Raw genomic sequence first — 20636 nt, forward strand, 5'->3', positions numbered from 1 at the left:
GTCTGATAAGTAGACCAACAAAAAAGTCTCCCGAATCCATGCCTGAAATGAAAACGTAAGTCTGCTACATTAGTTTGATGCATCCGTTTTCGACTCACTTTAATGCTTTCCAGGACTTTCAGAGGTGGAGACCATAATAAAATTCAGCCCCCGCAGTCAGTTTCACACAGCAACATGACATTTGGCAGACACGTCTATCATGAGTAAACCCACAAAAAAAGTCTCAACAAGCCATGCCCGGAAAGTCACAGGAAGTCTGATGTATTGGTTTGAAGCAAGCATTATGGCGCCATTTTTTTTTTTCCCACTTCAAGGGATCTTTTAAAGTTGTGGCCTTGTTTAGAAAATTCAGCCAGTTTCACACAGCAACATGAAGTTTGGTAGACTTATCCATCATGAGTAGACCAACAAAAAAAAAAGTCTCAAGAACTTGCACCTGATAAGACACAGGAAGACTACCGTGTTGGTTTGAAGCTCTTTCAAAATATCCTTTTGCAATTTTATACGATTGCTACCAACTTTCGAACCACAAGACAAAACGAGCGACACAAACCTGTGACGGATGACACATGTGGGGGCGGAGCATGGCGGCAAAGCTAAGGCAGCCATTAACGAGCAAACTCACAGCAAACAAAACTTGGCTGCGCAGACCAAGATGGGACACGTTTGATGAAAAATTGTCAATCTTCTCGAGTCGAGCGGCCATGTCGTGACGCATGCGCATCCTTCATTGCCGCTCATTCACGTACTTGAAAGGAGGAAATGAAGCCCGAGTCAGAAAAGTGGAGGGGTGGACTGAGATGGAAAGTCTCTATTGTAGGATGTCAAACAATGGGATTTTTTTTCAGCCTCTATATATAATAACACACACACACACCCACACACACACACACACACACACACCCCCACACACACACACACCGGGGGCCACCAACTAGTCTTCTCATTCCAGCGCGTGCGTAAGTGGAAATAGGCCTGGCAACAATTAATTTGCGAGTGAATTGAGGCAGGATCTATTACCCCTCTTCTCTGCTTCTATTGCTCTAATGGAAAATCTATTTGGCTTGCCTTTTGTGTCCAATATAATTTAATGCCCCCCTTTTATTAATGGCCTGAAATAATTACGTCGGGGGGGGCCCTTTTGTGATTCTCGAGTATGTTTCATTTAATTGTGTAATAAATGTCTAATCGGCCCCGCCATCTGAAGCCATTATGGGCGCTAAAATTAACAATTACGCCACAAATGTCTCGCTGAATGCGTTGGTGGGGGTCTATAGAAATGGCTGCTGATAACAAGACACATATAAATCATTCATGAGAAATTTCTCACACATACAGAGTGAGAGATAGTGGAAGAGTGCAGGAAGAAAAGAAGAGAAGAAAGAGTCCATTCAGAGAAGGGGATGGATTCAAGTTTTTTTTTTTTTTTCTTCCCCTCGCCATAGTTTGCCCTTTTTAAGTGATAGCTTCGGTTCCAAACACCTGGCGGGGCCTCCGCCAAGGCTCCCGACTTGCCTTATAAGCCGCGTGGCGGGTGACCCAAGGCAATTAAAGAGGCGTCACACTCGCTCGGGCCTGCAGGAATTGTTTTCTTCGCGCTCATTTCATGGTGGGCCTGCCTGCGTCTTCATCATCACCGTCATCATCGTCACCCAACCCCCCCCCCTTGACACTTTTGGGCTAATGTGCCGCCATTGGTCGCGGCGAATCTATTTCAGATCAAAGTTCTTCTTATGGGGTCGCCGAGAATAATAAGGGGGAAAAAAAAGGGGCGGGTGCATCTGGCGGGCACCAGGGTGCAAAAATAGTATTATGTGAAGCAATATTACAGTATGAGGAACATATTGTATGCATATGAGAAAAAAAAGTTGGAAAATAATTGGAGGAAACTATAGTGATATACTACGATTGGCTGGCAACCAGTTCAGGGTGTACCCCGCCTACTGCCCAAAGCCAGCTGGGATTGGCTCCAGCACCCCCACGACCCTTGTGAGGAGTAAGCGGTTAGGAAAATGCATAGATATAGTGATATATTTTAAGACATATTTTTTTCTTTTTAAAACAAGGGATCAGTTGCTTATTTTTTGCAACAAAAAATGTGGAACTTTGACAAAATGTACAATTCCATAGAGAAAAGGCATTCTCTTATTAAAATGATTTTTTTTTTCCTTGAAAATACATGACTTTTTACTCAAAAATTTAGAAAAGAAAAATAATGCGCAAATTTAGGTGTGTTTTCCAGAAAAAAAGTAGGCTACATTTTACTTCGTCATTTATTTTTCAGTGGGGAAATGGATTTGAGGGTGAAAAAAAAAAAAAAATCATACTATACTATACTATACTATATATATATATATAGACACTTAAACATAAACATTATCATTAAATATTTTCTGGAAAAAAAATACTTAAAAACAGAAAATTCAAACGCCATTTTTCTTGAAAATATGTCTTTTTACTAAAAAAAAAAAAGAGAATAAAACCCCCCAAAAACGTCATATTTATACATTTTATTTTAGTGAAAATATTTTAGAGCACAAAGCTAATCTCATTTATGAAAACATCCTGCATATTTAAAAAAATTATTTTTGAAAGAAAAATTAAACACAAAATGGACGACCATTTAAAAAGGAAAAATAATCCATTGTTAACTTAAAAAAATTTACATGATTTCATACTCAGAATTGTACCAAAATGTATTTACTTCTGAGTAGTACTTGTATATTTTCAAAGAAAAAAAGTTGTATATTTTTGAAGAACAACTTAAACCCCCCCACGAAATTTGCAATTTCCTCAAGAAGAAGGATGTTCTATTTGTTGAAACTTTTTTCTTTTTTTATAAAGCTACTTATTCAAACAGACAACGTTTTCACACAAAAGGTTTCTTCCTTGAACATGAATTTTTGTCTGAAAATAATTTGTCATTTATACCAAATAATTTGGAAGTATAAACAAAGGCTCGGCTTCCTCCCTCATGGCCGTGGGTCGCTTGAAAAAAAAAAAAAAAAAAAAAAAAAAAGGATGCGATTTGACGCCGGCACGCAGCAGACACGGGCCACTCGTGAAGAATTGATGACGGTTTCTTTCAGGGGGACGGCGGTGAAATTGGCCGTGAAATGCGGCGCGTGGAATTGAATTTGTCGGAAGCGCCGGGCGGAAGAAGGTGCGAGGTGGCGCCGACAAAGACACTTTTGTCTTGTGCCAACTTGCGGCAAAAAAACAAAACAAAACAAAAAAACAACTGGCGCCATTTAGAAGGTTTACATAATTGTTCCGCTCAAATTTGACACATTTTGACATTTGACCGGTGGCGGCGGGTCAATAGAGGGCGCTAGGGTGCCGCCCTACCACCTTTCAACGTTCTACTTTACAGCATTCTTCTTCTTTAGTCTACGTTAGTCTTTGGTCTACGCTGTCCACCATAGGGGTGGGAACCTCTGGCTACTTGATGATACGATACCATATGCGATACAAGTCTCGCGATAACGATTATCTCACAATATGACGATACCGCAATTATCGATATATTGCTCAGGCAATAAATCCACGATATCTACGATAAAACTAATCATAAAATAATAATAATAATATAAATAAATAATAAATAAAATAATAAAATAAATATCAACAGATAATACAAAGTAAATAAATGAATAAATGATATTACAAATTTAAAAAATAAAATAATTCATAATATAATAAAATAATGTAAATAAATATACTGTAAATACATAAATATAAAAATATAAATAAAATACTAATAATAATAAATACAAATAAATTATTAATAATAATAATAATAATAATAATAATAATCAGCATAATAATAATAATAATAATAATAATAATAATAATAATAATAATAAATAAAACTAAGCTCATACGTCTTCTTCGCCGGAAGACTTGCGTCCATTTCCTCGCCACTCTTATGAGGTGCTCCCCCTAGTGGCCCGGGGCGGAAGGCGGGGGACACCCTGGACCGGTTGCCAGTCAATCGCAGGGCACACAGAGACAAACAACCAACCACTATCACACCTTGGGACAATTTGGAGCGCCCAATTAACCTGCCATGCATGTCTTTGGAATGTGGGAGGAGACCGGAGTACCCAGAAAAAACCCACGCAGGCATTGGGAGACCATGCAAACTCCACCCAGGAAGGCTGGAGCCTGGATTCGAACCTGAGTCCTCAGTACTGGGAGGCGGACGTGCTAACCACTCATCCCCGTGCCGCCCTTATTTATTCATTCATTCATTTATTTATTTTTAAATGAAAACAGAGAATATTTTCAAGAAAAAACTGACGAAAAGACATTTCTTTTTTCTCCCCAAAATATTTTGGGGACATTTTGACCATTTTCTATCCATATTGTTCTTTTAAATGCATTATATTTGCTTTGTGAATCTCTCTGCTTCTGACTGGTCGTATAGGTCCGCAATGAGCGTGTGCGCGATAACGACACTCCAAGTATCTTTATGACATTTAGTCACACAGCGTTGCTCTTTGTCTTGCAGGAGAGCAAAAGGCTATAATTGGAGCCATCATCTGCGACTGAGAGGCTAAATGAGGGATCCCTCGACTCCGGGATTACCCTTTTTTTTTTTCTTTTTTTTTTTTTATTGGGAAGACGTACCCCCGCGCTAAGCCCCCGCCAGCGACACATACTCCTCCAGCGCGGCCCTCTTTCACGTCCAAATGTGTCCTGTCAGGGAGGCTTAGCGCAAATCTACATAATCCCCTTTCATCGCAATTAAAGATAGCAGTGAACAATAAAATTGCTTGCTCTCTGGTTTGTTTCGTGCGGCTTTGAGGCGGCCAAAGGTGACACGCGGCTGACAATATATCCAACTTTTCCAGACACACATGACAAATGAGCGTAAATGAGAGAATTGGAGCAAAAGCGCACGCGCTGGCTGCTCGGAAAACGGCGAAAATAATTCAAAGTGAATGGAAAAGTTAGAGAGAACCGGCATTGTAAAAGAAAATATTTTGTAAGGATTTATAGATAACATAATGATAATATAAACTGCAATTTTGTATTATGAGTATAATGCATGATACAGTAACGTTACATTATGATATTGATATTTAAATGTGTTGATATTGTATCTTCAACAAACAGTACTGGACTGGTATACACATGTAATGCTAAACAACACAATAAGATGCTATATGTCATTAATATTTCATAACAATATCAATAGACATCTTAAAAACGGACTGTACATGTTTAAATGTTAGCTAACTACTTACTAGCGAGTAGCTCGCTAGCTAGGTAGCTAGTAGTTAAATTAAATTGGTAGCTAGTAAACTATTTACCACTTTCTACCTTAACTTGAGTTAATTTTGTACATGACCGTAACCAAGCGAGTTGCCTACCTGCCAAGATGGCCGCCCCCATCGTGAAGACCTCCTGATGGTAAACCTCCAGCATCTTTTTGTGGTCTTTGACCGAGTAAAGACCAGGATGAGAGTTCACAGCCGTAATCCCAGTAATCCTTGGAATCCTCCGACGGGTCAAACAAATCCAGAAGACCAATCGAAGACCATCACCAGGCCAGACTTTAAACTGGAGATTTTCCTGCCAAAAGTTGGAATCCATTAGAATGACCACATTAGTGGAAAAAAAAAATCACTTTAGATGCATTTATCAGCATACAGTGTAAATATCATGAATGATTATCCTAAAAAGTAATGCTTTACAAAGTTGATATTTTGATGCTGTACCTTTTTTGACTGCTCCATAAAGCAAAAAAGCCTCAAACAGGAAGCAGAGGATTCAAATACAGGAAGTCCTACCTGGGTTGTACCAAGTGCAAGTTTTTCAAGGGGGTCTTATGTCTTTACTTCGCTTTCTTATATTTTTGGGACTTCTGCCATTTTGAGCAGTTAATTTGGTTTCCAATGAATGGTAGTTAATTTAAAACTACCCCAAGTAGGCTATATCTAAATGAACTGGAAAATGTGTTTCGATTGGGCCCTTTTTGTCTCCCAGCCAAGGTTATTTTAGTTCACTAAAACTGATGGAAAAAAACTAAAATTCAAAAAGCAATTTCGTTAACAAAATAAAATAAAAATGAAAATGTTTTTTAAAAAGCCAAAACTAACAAACGACATTTTATGTTTACAAAACTATAACTATAATTAGAGCAAAAATGTCTTTGGTAATTAATTAAATGCATGAGCCTTTGGGGATGATTTTATATGTGATTTTAAGTCAGTTTATTTGAATATTAACCGGAATAAGGATATTTGGCTGGTACAACCTGCTAGTTTTTGATGAAGCTTTTTGGTAAACTTAATTGTGTTTATAAAACCCATCAAAGCCACCAATTCTATTTTTTTGCTCCCCAAGGTCAGTCATTTAGTTTCTTCTCATTGTGTATGTTCCACATCTTGTTTTTTTTTTTTACTTTAGCTCGACTTTGCTGTGGTTGAAAGTTATTAAAAGAGTGGCGCAAGATGGAAATGCAGATAAAAACGCGTCTCCTCGTCACTTTTCTTCCTGTTCCAACTCGTCTCACTGTCACGTCTCGAAAGTATGCAGAAACAAGCGAGCGGGCAAGTGAGCGCGCAATTATGAGCGTTATCATAAATAATAATTTCAAATGCCACCAGACTCGAGCCTGCGAGGCAAAACAGCGGGAAAAGACCGTGTGGAGGACCGGAAGACCATAGAACTGTCTGTTCCCACCAGACCGTACCCGTTTTGTTCTTTAGAGGCAATCTCGAAACAGCGAAAGAATAAAATAGCATAAAACTAATGATACATAAACATAAGAAAAACAAGTCCCTCAGATGTTGACACCATGTACCTGCAATCCAGCAAATAAAAGCCAAAGAACAATTCAAACCCGCAAAATGAATCCTTTGCCGCTTGCCAGTAAACCAAAGCGAGCGATGACTCCTGACCTTGATAAAAAAAAAAAAAAAGGGACGCCGACGTCTCCTCAGCTTTGCCTTGGCGATAGCGCGTTAGCTTAGCATCTAATTATTGTTTAATAAGCTCCCCCTGGCTTGTTTGTCAACAGCGTGTCTTTTCCTAATCTGGCCGGCGCCTGCAGGGCGGTGATACGATCTTAAGCCTCTTGTTCCAGCAGCCTCGCCTGGCCCGGCCGGCCCGAGCCCGCCAGCCACTACACTGGCCACTCGCTCATTTACAAGCGGCAGATAAAAACGCGCCGCCGTCCTTTTTAATCTGCTTGCTGCAACGCAATGCAACAACAGCGCGGGCCGCGGCCTTTGAACGCACCCCCGCGGCCTTTGGTTGAACGGCGCACCGGCGGGATTTGAGCGTTGGCCTCCATCACCTGTCACTCACGTGCAGAATGATGAGCATCCACTTAACGAGCCTTGGGGGGTGAATGTTGCTCGCTGTTTACTTTCGATTCCAATGCAAAGCGTGATGCTAAGCCTTGTTAGCTTAGCATCTTAACAAGGCATTACGTTAGTATTTTTGTTTTTACCTACTGTTGATCATTTTACAGAAAATACAAACACATATCTTAACTTGGAGCAGAATGTTGACTTTTGACAGACTTCACAGACAATCCAGTTAGCTTTAAGGCTTCACGTCAGCAGCATGACTTTTTTTTGGGATTGATTAGTTTACAAAAAAAAGCTGACATATTTTCTTGTCCCCTGGCAGGCAATTAATATCTTTATATAAACAAACAATATAAAATTCAACAGAATAGTTTAGTGGAAAAAGTAACACGGCAAGGTAGCTACAAAGCCCAGTTAGCATGGTTAGCTGAGAAGAGTTCTGAGAGATGCTAACACTAAAGTTCTTTTTTTTTTTGTTTAAATTTCAAATTTATGAGGGGAAATGATGGATAATAGTGTGAAAGCAACTGCTACTTATGTCTGCAATATTTTGTTGTCAGTGGAGGAAAGCTGTAAGCATGGCGCTAGCCTCATTAGCTTAGCATACGAACGTACGTCATGTTAGTAGCATCGTTGTATCATTTTTGGTTAATTTACACATACAGTATTAACAAAAACATACATATTGAAGCAGAAAATCGTTGTTTTTTTGGACAGATTAAATGGACTATTCAGAATCAGAAGACAAGATTGGTTTTAGGCCTCAAATTAGTAGTGTAACATTAGCATATTGCTTATCAATAATAAGTACCTTGAAGCAGACCAAAGCTAATTTTTTAGTCTGATTTGACAGACGAATGACGTTAGCATTTCGATTGTAGATTATTTTAGCATTTAGCTAGTTGTTTATTTTGTGGTTTTGTAAATAGAACATTAAAAACATTTACCCTCAACCAACCAAGCTAACCCTGTGTCAATGTTGAAAGGATAGACTATATGAGCATGTTGATAGCCTTGTTAGCTTAGCATGAGGACTACGGTAGGTCTCACATTCGAAACATGATGTTAGCATTTGGTTATTTTTACAGCCTTTAAAAGAATACAGTCAACTTTGCAGAAGCCCCATGTTGATTTATATGGACTATACAGGTGACCAGGTGGCTTGGCAGGCACCCACATTAGGAGCATAACGTAAGTAGTTTAGCTTTTTGCTCAACCAGGATTCACCAAAATAAATAAATCCCTTCATCCTCTCCGAGCTAAGCTAAGACATTATAAATAGAATGTACAGTAGAGGAAGGATGAGTTGCTTTTTAGCATCTCGTGAAACATGTTGCGGTTGTTATTCATTTTAAAAAACAAATCGCACGGGGTGTTTGTTCTCCTGTGTGGCCGCGGTACAGAAGGGCGGGACAAGTGAATGATGTATTGCGCTCGCCGAGACAGATTGTCGTCGCGCCTGGCACAGATTAGTCACATGTGGCCTCTGAAGGAGGCTGCAAATTGCGGCCTCTCTTTAACACTGCCGATAAGGCGTTAAATGAAGGGAGGGCGCCTTATCAGCGCGCCCGCTACCCATAAATCACCTCCCGCCGCCCAGCCACCACCGCTTTCTATCGGCGTCCTGGGGGCCCTTTGCGACAACAACCCGCCACCCGCCAACGCATCTCACGGCAGTCGCGCGCGCATTCGCCTCCTCGTTCACACTCGGATGCTTTATTAGGAGCATCGTTTGTGTGGATGTGCGAGCGCGCTCGCTATCTCGATTTAATCCGCGCTAAAAACAAAAAGACACTTCACAGTCAATAAGAAGCACAAGTGGTCTTTAATGGCAACAATCCTCATAAAAAAAAATAAATAAAAAAAATAAAGCTGCAGTGAGTTTTAATGAGCTGTTGTAAGTGCCTTAATTGTTTCTAGTATGAACAAAAACATCAAGAGGGATACTAGTGCACATAATAATAATAATAATAATAATAATAATAATAATACCGACGCAATGTGTTTTGTGCGCTGGCTTGATAGCAAATTGACTCTTAAGGCTACATCCTTCCCACGTCTTTCTCCATCCTTCCTACTTCCTTAGTGGATATAAAAAGTCTACACACCCCTGTTTTGTAATCTAAAAAATAATAATAATGGAAAAACAAATCTTTTTTGAGAGCGGAATAAAAAAATAAAATAAAAATAAAAAAGATAAATGATGTGGTTGCAAAAGTGTGCACACCCTCTCCTAACTAGGTATGTGTTCGGACCTGACCAATCACACTTGCCACCATTTTAAGTGCCTCCAATTTACCTCAAATTTCGGTTGCTCTAGGTGCCATTTCCTGACATTTTGTGCTTTCTTTTTTTTGTTGTTTGCTGAAAACACTACAGAATAGTGAAGAATAGTAGTAGTGGCAGGATCATGCTTGGGGCTGTTTTTTTGTTTTGTTTTCCAGCTTAAACAGGGGCCTTACACATGTTATAAGGAACTATAAACAGCTGGAAATAGCAGTTGATGTGAGCCCAAAACCCTCAGGCTACTACAAGAAGGGGAAAGAAAAAAAAGAAAGTCAAGAAAAGCCTACTAGAACATCTGAACTTTGAGGTGAATCTTTACATGGCTGCAGGTGTGTGCAGACGGCCATCGAATACAAGCTTGAAATGTGCAATGATTTATCTTGCAAAAGGCTTGCATCTAAACGGGGTGTGTAGACTTTTCCTGTCCACCACACGTTGTTCCAACGCCCTTCATACACCCTCCTTACATCTGTCCTATGTCCTTCTTCCATCCTTCCAACATCCTTAAAAGATCTTTTCTACATTTCTCCTTCCAACATCCTACCTTCAATCCCTCCAATGGACATTCCATCCTTTTTTTCTTTCCTGCATTCTTCTCATCTGCTCCTCCCATGCTCATATTTATTGAGGAAAAAAACAAAAACAAAACAGGTTGAATAAAGCAAATGAAGCTGTGTGTAAAAGCACCTTTTAATAAGATGGAAGGTATGGAATGTATGAATTCACATTCACAGTAATAAAAATGGAGAGTTGCCAGAGTGGAAGCGGTGATCAATACTAATCGCAGACGTAATTATTCACTGGGGCTGAGGTACTTATTGATTTTTAAGGAAGTTGTTTGCATTACTCTCGTATCATCTTATTAATCTGCAATGTTGTGTTGGGTTGTTTTTTTTTACTCCGAGTAAAATGTACGAATGTCATCGCAAGGTCTCATCAATGCGCCATACTTTGATGTGTTCTGTTTTCGCGCTCACCCACTTCAATTTTTAGACTTCAAAAGAGGGAAGAAATTGGGCGAATATCGATGGTTTGTATTCGGAAGAACAATAGACACAATAATGGCGGATGGATAGCCCCCGCGCGGTGCGTTTCCCCCCAGCGACTGGCGTGCATTTATTTATTTACGTGCTACCGGTGTAATTAGTCCCACAAACACTCGCCACTCGATTGGTTCTTAAGTATTCATGAAAGCCAGTGAGCTGACAAATGGAATTTTCCCGGCGGTGGCGGCATCTCTCATCTCAGCCGACTTATTTGTGCAGATAATCCCGCCTAAATATCCTGCCCGCTTGAACGCGGAGGGGCCCAGGTATCGGGAGCGAGAGCTTGTACATGCGTGTTAAAATGCCTGGCTAATGTGACTGCACAACACTGTCACAATTTCATGTTTTGGACCATCGTGTAGGATGCTTTGTTTGACGCACTGGTGTCCTGGCAAGGCATCCAAAGCACTCACCTGCATTTAAAAATCTTAATTCTGACATTTAACCCCTTCGGACCCATCGATAATTGCAGTGGACATGACGTGTGCGTCTAAACCAATAAAAGCGCATAATTTGGATGATGTCAACACTTCTGGTTCGTGATTGGATCAGAGCTAACCAATCACAATTGCACGTTGATTTACATTATCATGTTAAAAATGCTACTATAAACTAGAGAAGTTTACAACAAATAAACCCCCCACAAATTATTATTCTTATGCGGGAAATGAGTCAAAATTGGTAAAAAAAATAAATAAAAAATAAAAAGAAATAAAAGTGCCCAGCAGAAACAATGTGGGCCTGAAGGTGTTAATAAGCAAAAGGTATAGGGGGAAGAAAATATATATTTAAAAAAAAAAAAAAAAAAAAAAGTTGACGTCTTTTTTCGTCATTGGCAGTAAGGGCAGACTTCATTTCTGTTGGCCGCGTAGGCAATTTGTGTGCAGCATAACAGCCAAATGCCGCTTCACCATGTTTGCTTTGAACTCTGGCCTCCACTAATTGACCCAAGTTAGAAAACCTCAGAGCCATACTGGGTTTATATTCAATTAGTAGGGATGTAACGATAAGCGCAATATCGTGATATTAAAACTGCCACAATATCGTTGTCGTTATGTTCACGATATTTTAAATGCAACACATCTGTTCAAAAAAAAGTCAGGTTGATTTCCATTTGTGCAGTTCCAGCGCCCTCTCATGGCTATTTTTTAAATTTATTTTTTTAGTGCAATTTCATTTTCATTAGCGATGTTTTGGCCCTTCTATGTTTAAATCTATACTAATTTTCAGATGAAGGGGAACGTAATATGACTGTGAAGGAAGTCTATGTGGAGGAATATGCGCATTCATAACCTAACATAAAAATCACATCATAAAAACATAATATAACATTGCTGTTATGTACAAAAGCACAATATTGTGTTGTTTTTTTTTACTATGAGCTCATTTTTTTACAATATTGTCACCTTTTTTTATATATCGCCAACCTCCCCACAATATTGTATGTCATATCTTGATAATATTGTATCGTGTGACGTTTGGATATCATTACATCCATATCAATTAGCATTTCTTATATACATTTAAGACCCTAATCATTCAGTGATCAAATCCACCAAAATCACGTTACCTGCACCACAACTTAGACCTGGAAAAGTGACGCTATAGCACTATTTGTGAATAGTGAACCAGCAATGCACGGGGGTTGAATTACTGTATACATGCAAGACTCCCGCGACACGGCCTTGGCTTCCCTTCCGGCGTGTTCATTCATCACCACCAGTAAAACCGAGGTAGGTCACATGACGAGGTGGTGGCTGGGCGAGCACGGGGTCAAGCGGGGGTGGGGAATAAAGGCAGTCCAACTCCATCCGACCCGGATTTGTCGCCGCTTGCCTGTTGACTTCACGCTCCGCCGGGAACACATCCGACCGGCGTGGTTTGAATCTACCACCTCTACGCCTCCTCGCGATATTAACAACACCCACCCGCTTTCTCCCCCGTGGGCTGACAGACAGACAGACAGACAGACAGACGGCCGCTATCGGCGGCGAGCATCTCCAGCTCTGGGCCTCTATCGCCCGGGCGCGAGGGCCCCACGCAAAATTTGGCCTCGCCGCTGATAAGGCGCAATATCAGTGACAGCACATATTTTATTTATGTATGAAAGGTTGCGGGGCGCCGGTGCGCAGCGTTTGTCTAAATGGACGATCGCTATCACGCACTTGAGGCCATTTGTCTCCATTTACATCACGTTGCTTATTCGCACACTCGGTGGCTTTTAAACGAGCTCCTCACCCAGCAAATCATTTTAATTATGCTGTGCGTGCGTGCGTGCGTGTGTCCAGCACACCTTATTTGGCAGGGATTTCATACATCACTAGTGCGTTCCTTGCCATAAAAAAAGAAAATGTAACAACAAAAAGAAAGCGTACGAATAACAATAACTGTGAAAATGAGAAAATAATGAGTAAGAAAGTATGAAAATAAAATAATAAGAAAAAATAACAGAATAACAGTAAAAACAGGAAAGAGAATAAGGAAGAATAAGAGTATGAAAATTGCAAGATTAGATTCAAAGATAATTTTATACGGATATGAACAAGCACAACAATAGTAAGTATAACAATGTAAGCATTAGAGCAAGAAAATTAAATGTAAGAAAGAACAAAAGCAAGTGAGAATATAAGATTACACGAGGGAAAGAATAACGCAAATAATAATGACATAAATTACACATAAGAAACAATAAGTAGGGATGTTCGATACAACTGTTTGTCAGACCAGTACTCAACTCGAGTATCCACCGATACCAAGTAGTGATACCACAAGTACTTTTGATACATAAAATTGCCTCCCACCCAAAAAACAATGACACATAATTTTGAAGAAATACCTACATATGCCAATATAACATTAATCTTGAAAACTGTATCAAATTAAAGAAACTTTTTTTTTTTTATTCTAAAATGGTAGTAAAATGGCCACAAGGGGGCAGCTGATACTAGTATCGGCCACCGTCGCAAGTACTGCTAACTTGAAATAAGGCCGAGTATCGGTCCCAATACTGATACCTGATGTCGGTACTCACCCCAAAAATAAGAATACTAGTATGAATACAGAAAGAATTTGAGTAAAAAAAGAACGTGAGTGAGATTAAAAAGAGTAAAGAAGAACAATAATAAAGATAAGAATAAGAAAAAAAGTACAAGAGTTCAACAGAATATTAGCGTCAGGCTGAGAGAATTAAATTAATAAAGAAATAATGAACAACAATACCAGTATTAAGATTAAGATTAAAATCACGAAAAAAATGGCAACAAAATTAACCTAAAAAATAATTTGAGAAACAAAAAACACCAAAAAGCGTTAGAATACAAAAAAAAGAAGAAGAGCAAGAGTAGAAATCATGTGCTTGACGCCATTATGTCATCCGAATGGGTCATTTTAATTATGGTGTCCGCGTGTGTGTGCATGAGTGTGCGTGTTTGTCCATCCGGCGCAGATTATTTCCCGGGGATTTCTCCCGTCACTTTCCCTTGGCCGCCCGACTGTTGTTGGCATCAGATAGCGGCTGATTTCCATTTTAGCGCCGCGGCGGTTATGCTTGTCAGCTTGCGGGCCGCCATTTTTTTTTTTTTTTTGCTGCGTGTGTGTATGTGTGTTATGATGGAAATAAGATCTTAAATATGCCACCCGTCTGGCTGACATAATAGTTTGCTTTGTATACGTGTGTGTTGGTGTGTGCGTTTGCATTTTATTTATTTTTTTCAACGTCTTCTCTCTGCACAGACAGAAGTTTGACTAAAATGTGTTCCTAAAGAGCAAAAATGTCATTATGAACATTTTAACGATCCCATAAAAAAAGGTTGAACCCACATGTGGGGGATGGGGTGGTAGTGGGGTGGGGGGGTGGGGGGGGGGGTGGAATGCTTTTCATTAGCATAACAAGCTGGCGTGTTTTTGCAGATACATTTGTTGAGGACAGACAAGGGGCAGCGAGTCGGGTGGGGAGTAAAAGGGTGCACAGCCATGAGGTGGGGTGTGGGGGGGGGCAAAGGCGAGTTTTGTTTTTTTTTTGCTTGATTTCAATAACAAGAGGCCGACACGCGGCCTATCTGCTGCGTTGCTGAATGAAACACTTGGCTTCCGATGGAGTGATAAGACGCCGCAGATGCTTGGGTCGTAGTGGGGGGGTTGCTGGGAGGGGGCGCGACGAGGATACGCAGCGAGAAACGCTGCCAAACCACCATTCATGTACAATGGCCGGAACTTTTTTAAATTTTTTTATTTTTTAATTTTTTTTTTAATGTTTGCCCTTATATGCACATGCTGACAAATGATGTCAGCGTTGTGGGTAGTACTGGTGGGGGGGGGGGGGGGGGGGGGACTCTTAAAAGTCAATCATAGTTTAAGCATATCTTTGAAATCTCCATACCGGAGTATAATAATCATAAATTTTAGGGTGCTCCCAGGTAGGTTTTGCCGGTGAATAATTGTGAAATATTAAAGGGATACTTCACTTATTTAGCCCATTATAGTAATAAAACATTAATATTTTGCCTATAATAAATTGGATACTTTCATTATTTTTCACGTACAATTAGTACCTTGAAAAACACATTTTGCAACTCGCTGTCGACTGAAAATGACATCACAAGGGCTCAGGTAACCAATCACAGCTCAGCTTGTGAATGTCACGTGACCAAACCTGGAAAACAGGTGAGCTGTGATTGGTTACCCTGAGCCCTTGTGATGTCATTTTCACTCGACAGCAAGTTGCAAAATGTGTTTTTAAAAGGTACTAATTGTCCGTGAAAAATAATGAAAGTGTCAAATTAATCATAGACAAAATATTGACTTTGTATTGCTATAATGGGCTAAACAAGTAAAGTATCCCTTTAAGAGGAAGCATAACATAGGCTAACAAATGTAAGAAAGATTATGAGCGATGAAGTATAAAAGGAAACAAGAAACAATAAATTCATCAGAGGAAACCAGAATAAGACCAAGAATAAAAACATGCGAGCCAAATCGAAATGAGAGAAAAATTAAGACAAAGAAAACCAGAGTAAGAAGAATGAAATTAAAGTGGAAAGAATAGACTATAAAGATGAAAAATCAGAAAGACTAATAAAGCACAATACAAGGAGTAAGCATAAGAAAGGATACATCATAAGAGTGACAGAAAGAATTACAGGAAGATGAAGAAATAAGAGTAAAAAAAAAAAAGAATAAAAAGAGCACGATTAAAAATAAGAATAGGAATAAGAGTACGAAAGAAGAAGACTGATTGAGGATAAAAATAGAACGAAGGGTGAGAAAGATTAAGAGGAAGAAGAATAAGAGTAAATCCGTCCTACAGAATTCCCCTCTGTGATTAATTAGAATTAATACGTATCGTTTTAAAGGATGGCTCAAAGCGTTAGATAGCAGAATAATGGTGGACTCTCAACACAGGAGATAATACAAGGGGAAAAAAAATCGGAATTTGACAGCTTTTGTTTGTCTGTCAGTATACACACAAACAAACACAGACATGATGTTCCCTTCAATGACTTCAGTGTTTATTGTGGGGACACTGATCCATCCCTGGGGAACACCATGTCAAGTGTGCGCGCGTGTGCGCGTGTGTTTTCCCAGGTAATCCTTGCACGTCAGAGGGTGGAAAGAAAAAAAAACACACCCGCGCTTCTTCCTGAGATTTGGCTGGAGATGTCCTAAATCTCAGCTTGATTTGCGATGTTAAGCGAGGCTTAGCTTAGCTCGCCGGCTTGGCGGCGTACGGGCCCGACGGATGCGGGAGGAGAGAGCCTGTTGAGAGTTAGCTGCGTACTTGTAAATATGTGCTAACACTTTGGCGGGTAATCCTCCCGCACAAAGACTCGCCGGAGATTACGCCGCGCTCGCCTGACAGCGGGAGAATCCTCCGGCACAATCAAATTCCTACGGCTGCCGAGATTTGGAGAGGGCCCCGCGCGCTCAGTCGGGCGGCGCGGGACCGAACCGCCGGGGCCCCCGCTGCTCTCCGGGCTAGCAAATACGCCGTGAAGCGTGTTATGTGTTAAGCTATGTCTCCGCATTATTTAAAAAAAGCATTTTTTTTGACAACCTCTGAGGTCAAGAGAAGAAGCAAAAACAACTCTGTCTCCCGGTGAAAATATCACATGCAGAGATGATGTGAGCAATGCAACAACAGGTGGCGCTAAAACACCTGAAAGAGACAGTCAGATGTCTGTAACACGTGGGCAGTAACTTATTTTGAAATGACTTGGTCAGAACCATCAAAAAACCCAAAACAGGTCACAATACTGCCTATGGGCTAAGCAGGTATTTCGCTATACAATAGTGACAATTTGTGATTCCACTCCTAGCCTGCAGGTGGCAGTAATGTTCATTACAAACACTGAAATAGCTGTAGAGGTAAACTAATATCTGAAGTAGGACAAGACCTATAAAAAGAAGAACGAGAGGGGGTGGAGACCAGATGAAGTAGAGCCAGAACAACCAAAAGAAGAATCAGAACAAGACAAACCAAAACAGGAAGTAGACCTCAAAGAAGAATCTGAAGGAGAATGAATACAACCAAAACACGAATCAGAAGAAGAACTGGAACAAGACTTAACAGATCAAGACCAGAGGAAGTAGAAGTAGAAGAATCAGAAGAAATAGAACAAATAGAAGAACCAGAATCAGAATGAGACTAAGGGACATTCAAAAACTGAACAAAGAACCAACTGAGCCAAAAGAAGTACAACCAGAACATGAATAAGATGAACCAAAACAGGTTATAAAGGAAGTAGAAGTAGAAGAAAAATTGAGACTTATCAGAACAATAACTAGTCAAAAAACCACAACTAAGAAACCAAAGTCGAAAAAGGTAAAACGCAAGTTTGAATCAGAACCGGCAGCATGACATGAGAAAAATGACAATGAATCAATGCATACAGAGGGGAGACAAGAGACTAAATGCACACACTAATTGACACAAGAAGACACAGCTGGGCAAGACACAAGTAGTAGAAGGTGCTAATCGGTTGACACATTAAGAGGGGTGTGCAAACACAGGTGGACATACTCAGGTTTGACGAGACGGGGGAAGCCCACAAGGACATAACACAGATCACGACGAGAACTCAAAGAAACAGGTTTTCACAATTATATATATATTTTCTCAAATTGCAATCTGCCTTAACAAACAAACAAAAGACACATTCAGGAGGCCCTCCAGTCCTCTAGATGGCGATGAGCATCATGTTGTGAATAGAGAAAATGTTTTTTATAATAGGCTCCAATGGAAAGCACTTGTCAAAGATGGTTGACCACCCTCACCCCCTTTGTTGAACCAATCGCTCCCCGTGCCCCCCACCTCACCCTGGCCCATGCGGCCGTGTTTGTAGTTCTCCACAACGTTGAGTATTCAGAAGCCGTCTCATCGCCGAGTGAACGTCGATAATTGCAAGGCGTCAGTGGGAGAATGGCGGCTTATGTTCCCGGCACTTTAACTGATATTTAATATTTGCCCGCTTTTCTCTCGCTCTTCTTCTCGCCTTTTGTCCGCGTGGGGAAAAAAAAACAGACTTCAAAAAGAATTCCAATAAAGCGGAAATTAAAAGGAGGCGTCGATCGGGCTCGGGAAAAAGAGAGAGGCCCTCTAATCCCGCTATCTCTTAATAATTCAAAGTGGCTTTTATTTTGAGAATAAAAAGCGGGAATTAATCTGTCGCTTGTGAAGCCGTCCTCTCTTCTCGCCGGTTAAATAAATCCCCGCTCGTACATCGGAGAGGCCTTGCGCTGGCTGCTCTCCAAGCTGGCTGTCAATTCCCACTCCCGCCTTTTTTTTTTTTTACCCCACCCCCATCCCTTTTCTCCTCTTTTATTCCCCTTCTCCCGCCTCGCCGCCCCAGGGAGGGAGGGAGGGCCGCCGGAGAGCCGCTATCGCCGCAACCTGACGGCTAAGAGCACTTAGCTAAAAAGGCGGCGGCGTGAAACTTTGGCCACATATTAGCGCGCGCCGCGTACGTGACAAAAGGCATTGTGGGAAGCGCGGGCCCTTTATAGTCGTCCTTTAATGTTGGCGGGAGCAGGCAGGGACCTTTTTTTCCACCTGCGCCGCCGAGTCAAGAGGGAAGAAAGTGTGCTTTTTACCGCTTTCTTTGCTGGGAGCAAACTGACGACGAACAAACCGACGACGAACGAAGGGCAAACAAACTAGAGGGAAACTAACAACATAAATCTCAAGACAAAAAACTAACAAAACTAAAACAAAGGACAAAGAAACAAAGCATGAACTCATCATACTCCAACCAGAAAAAAAGGACAAATGAATAGGGATTTAATAACGAAGTAACTAACGACAAGCTAACCACAATCTAACTAGCCAAAGTAACTATGAATAAAATGCCCTTGAACTTTTCAAAAGTGGAAGTAAACCCCCAAGAGGTGTCCTCTAAGAGGGTCCGAGGCCTCCAGCAGCAGGTCCATCATGTCCGCAGTTGCATCCGTCCCCGATCCCGGATCAGCCAACCTGCCCGCCTCCCAGTGTGGCGTAAGATTTATGGCCTCCTCTCCTCAGAGACACCACTTGGCCGGAAGACAACATGGTCCTGAACTAACCACAACAAAGACAGGGATGCAATGAAGGACAAATAAAGAAAGGATGAGCAAACAAGACGCAAACAATCCACAAAGGGCAAACAGACACTGTAGCGAAGAACTAACCACGAACAAGCGAAGGGTGAACAAATGGGCTCACAATGAACAAAATAATCATGAAGGTAGAGTAAACAAATAAAGTAAAACCACATGAATGACAGACCACAAATAAAGGCCAAACTAACTCACTGCGAACCAACTAATTGAACAAGCGTGGAAAGAACAAACTGAGAACAAAATTAGCGATGGAACAAATTTAAGATGAGCAAATGAACACTTACAAAATAAGCAGAAAGAAATTAACTAATGGCGGATGAGCTAAATAAAAAGTAGTGAGAAATAGACAAAACACAAATGAAAAAAAAATCAGGAATGAGTCTCGGAAAAACTCACAATGACAAGTTAACCAACAATTAAACTAGCCACAAATGAAACACTACAGAGAAACAAAACTGCAAAACTATTTATATACAAAGGAAAAACAAATGAAAAGTAAGGAAGCTAACCACAAACAAACTAATGAGGAACAAACAACAAAAATGACAAGTTAACCACAACTGAAAGACTGACTCCAGTGACTAACCACAAAGGATAAATGAACAAACTAACAAATGATAAACCAACTAATGAACTAACCACAACATAGTAGGACTTAAAAAAAAATAAAAAATAAAAAATAAAAAAAAATAATTATGAACAGACAAATGGCACACAAATGAATGGAACAACTAACCAAATATGAAGGGCAAACTCGCTAACAAACCAGAAATGAACAATGCAATCTGACTAGCAAACTAACCGCAAACAAACTTGACCAATGACTTGACCATAATTAGCTAGCTTAGGCTAGTTAGTTAGCTAACTAGCTAACTAACTAGCCTAGCTAGCTATTTAGCTAGCTAACTATAAAACATTGTGAATGAAGCAGCTGAGCTAACCACAACTCAACAACAAACTAACCATGAACAACAAAGCATCAACAATTTGCAAGTGACCAGAAACTAACGATCATCACTGTCTTGGAAAAGTGATCTCGAGGTCTTCAAACAGGGTTTGAGGGTCCTCCAATCCAAGATCCTGGATCAGCCTTCTCGCCCGCCTCCCTGTGCGCCCTGAGATTTATGGCCTCCTCTCCTCGGAGACGGCCGCTTTAGCCGAAAGACAAACAACGGTTTCACTCCCGCCGCTATCGCTGTCTTGTAAAGGTTGAGCCTTGAACTCGTGCACTACACACACACACGTGTTGTTGTTTTTTCCCACCCATCGCTTTGTGTTGATGTTTTGAGGCTGCAGGAAATTAGATTGACACGTCTGGTCTGCAAGGCCAAGTCTTTCCCAAAAAAAAAGCTTTTTTTTAAGATGATGAGAAATATTGGGGGGGGAA

At 40.5% G+C, this 20636-nt stretch overlaps 1 protein-coding gene across 2 annotated transcripts in view; it reads right to left on the minus strand.

Moving 5' to 3' along the window:
• The window catches only part of LOC144026822 (heparan sulfate 2-O-sulfotransferase 1-like), a 149973-nt gene that overhangs the window by 60183 nt on the left and 69154 nt on the right, over positions 1-20636 (minus strand). For both annotated transcript variants that reach the window (XM_077533844.1, XM_077533845.1), the window contains exon 3: positions 5379-5580. The gene's annotated coding sequence lies outside the window, so the exon portion shown is untranslated. The remainder of the gene's footprint in view (positions 1-5378; positions 5581-20636) is intronic.

Source organism: Festucalex cinctus, chromosome 10 (genome assembly GCF_051991245.1).
Source record: "Festucalex cinctus isolate MCC-2025b chromosome 10, RoL_Fcin_1.0, whole genome shotgun sequence".
Lineage (NCBI taxonomy): Eukaryota > Metazoa > Chordata > Actinopteri > Syngnathiformes > Syngnathidae > Festucalex > Festucalex cinctus.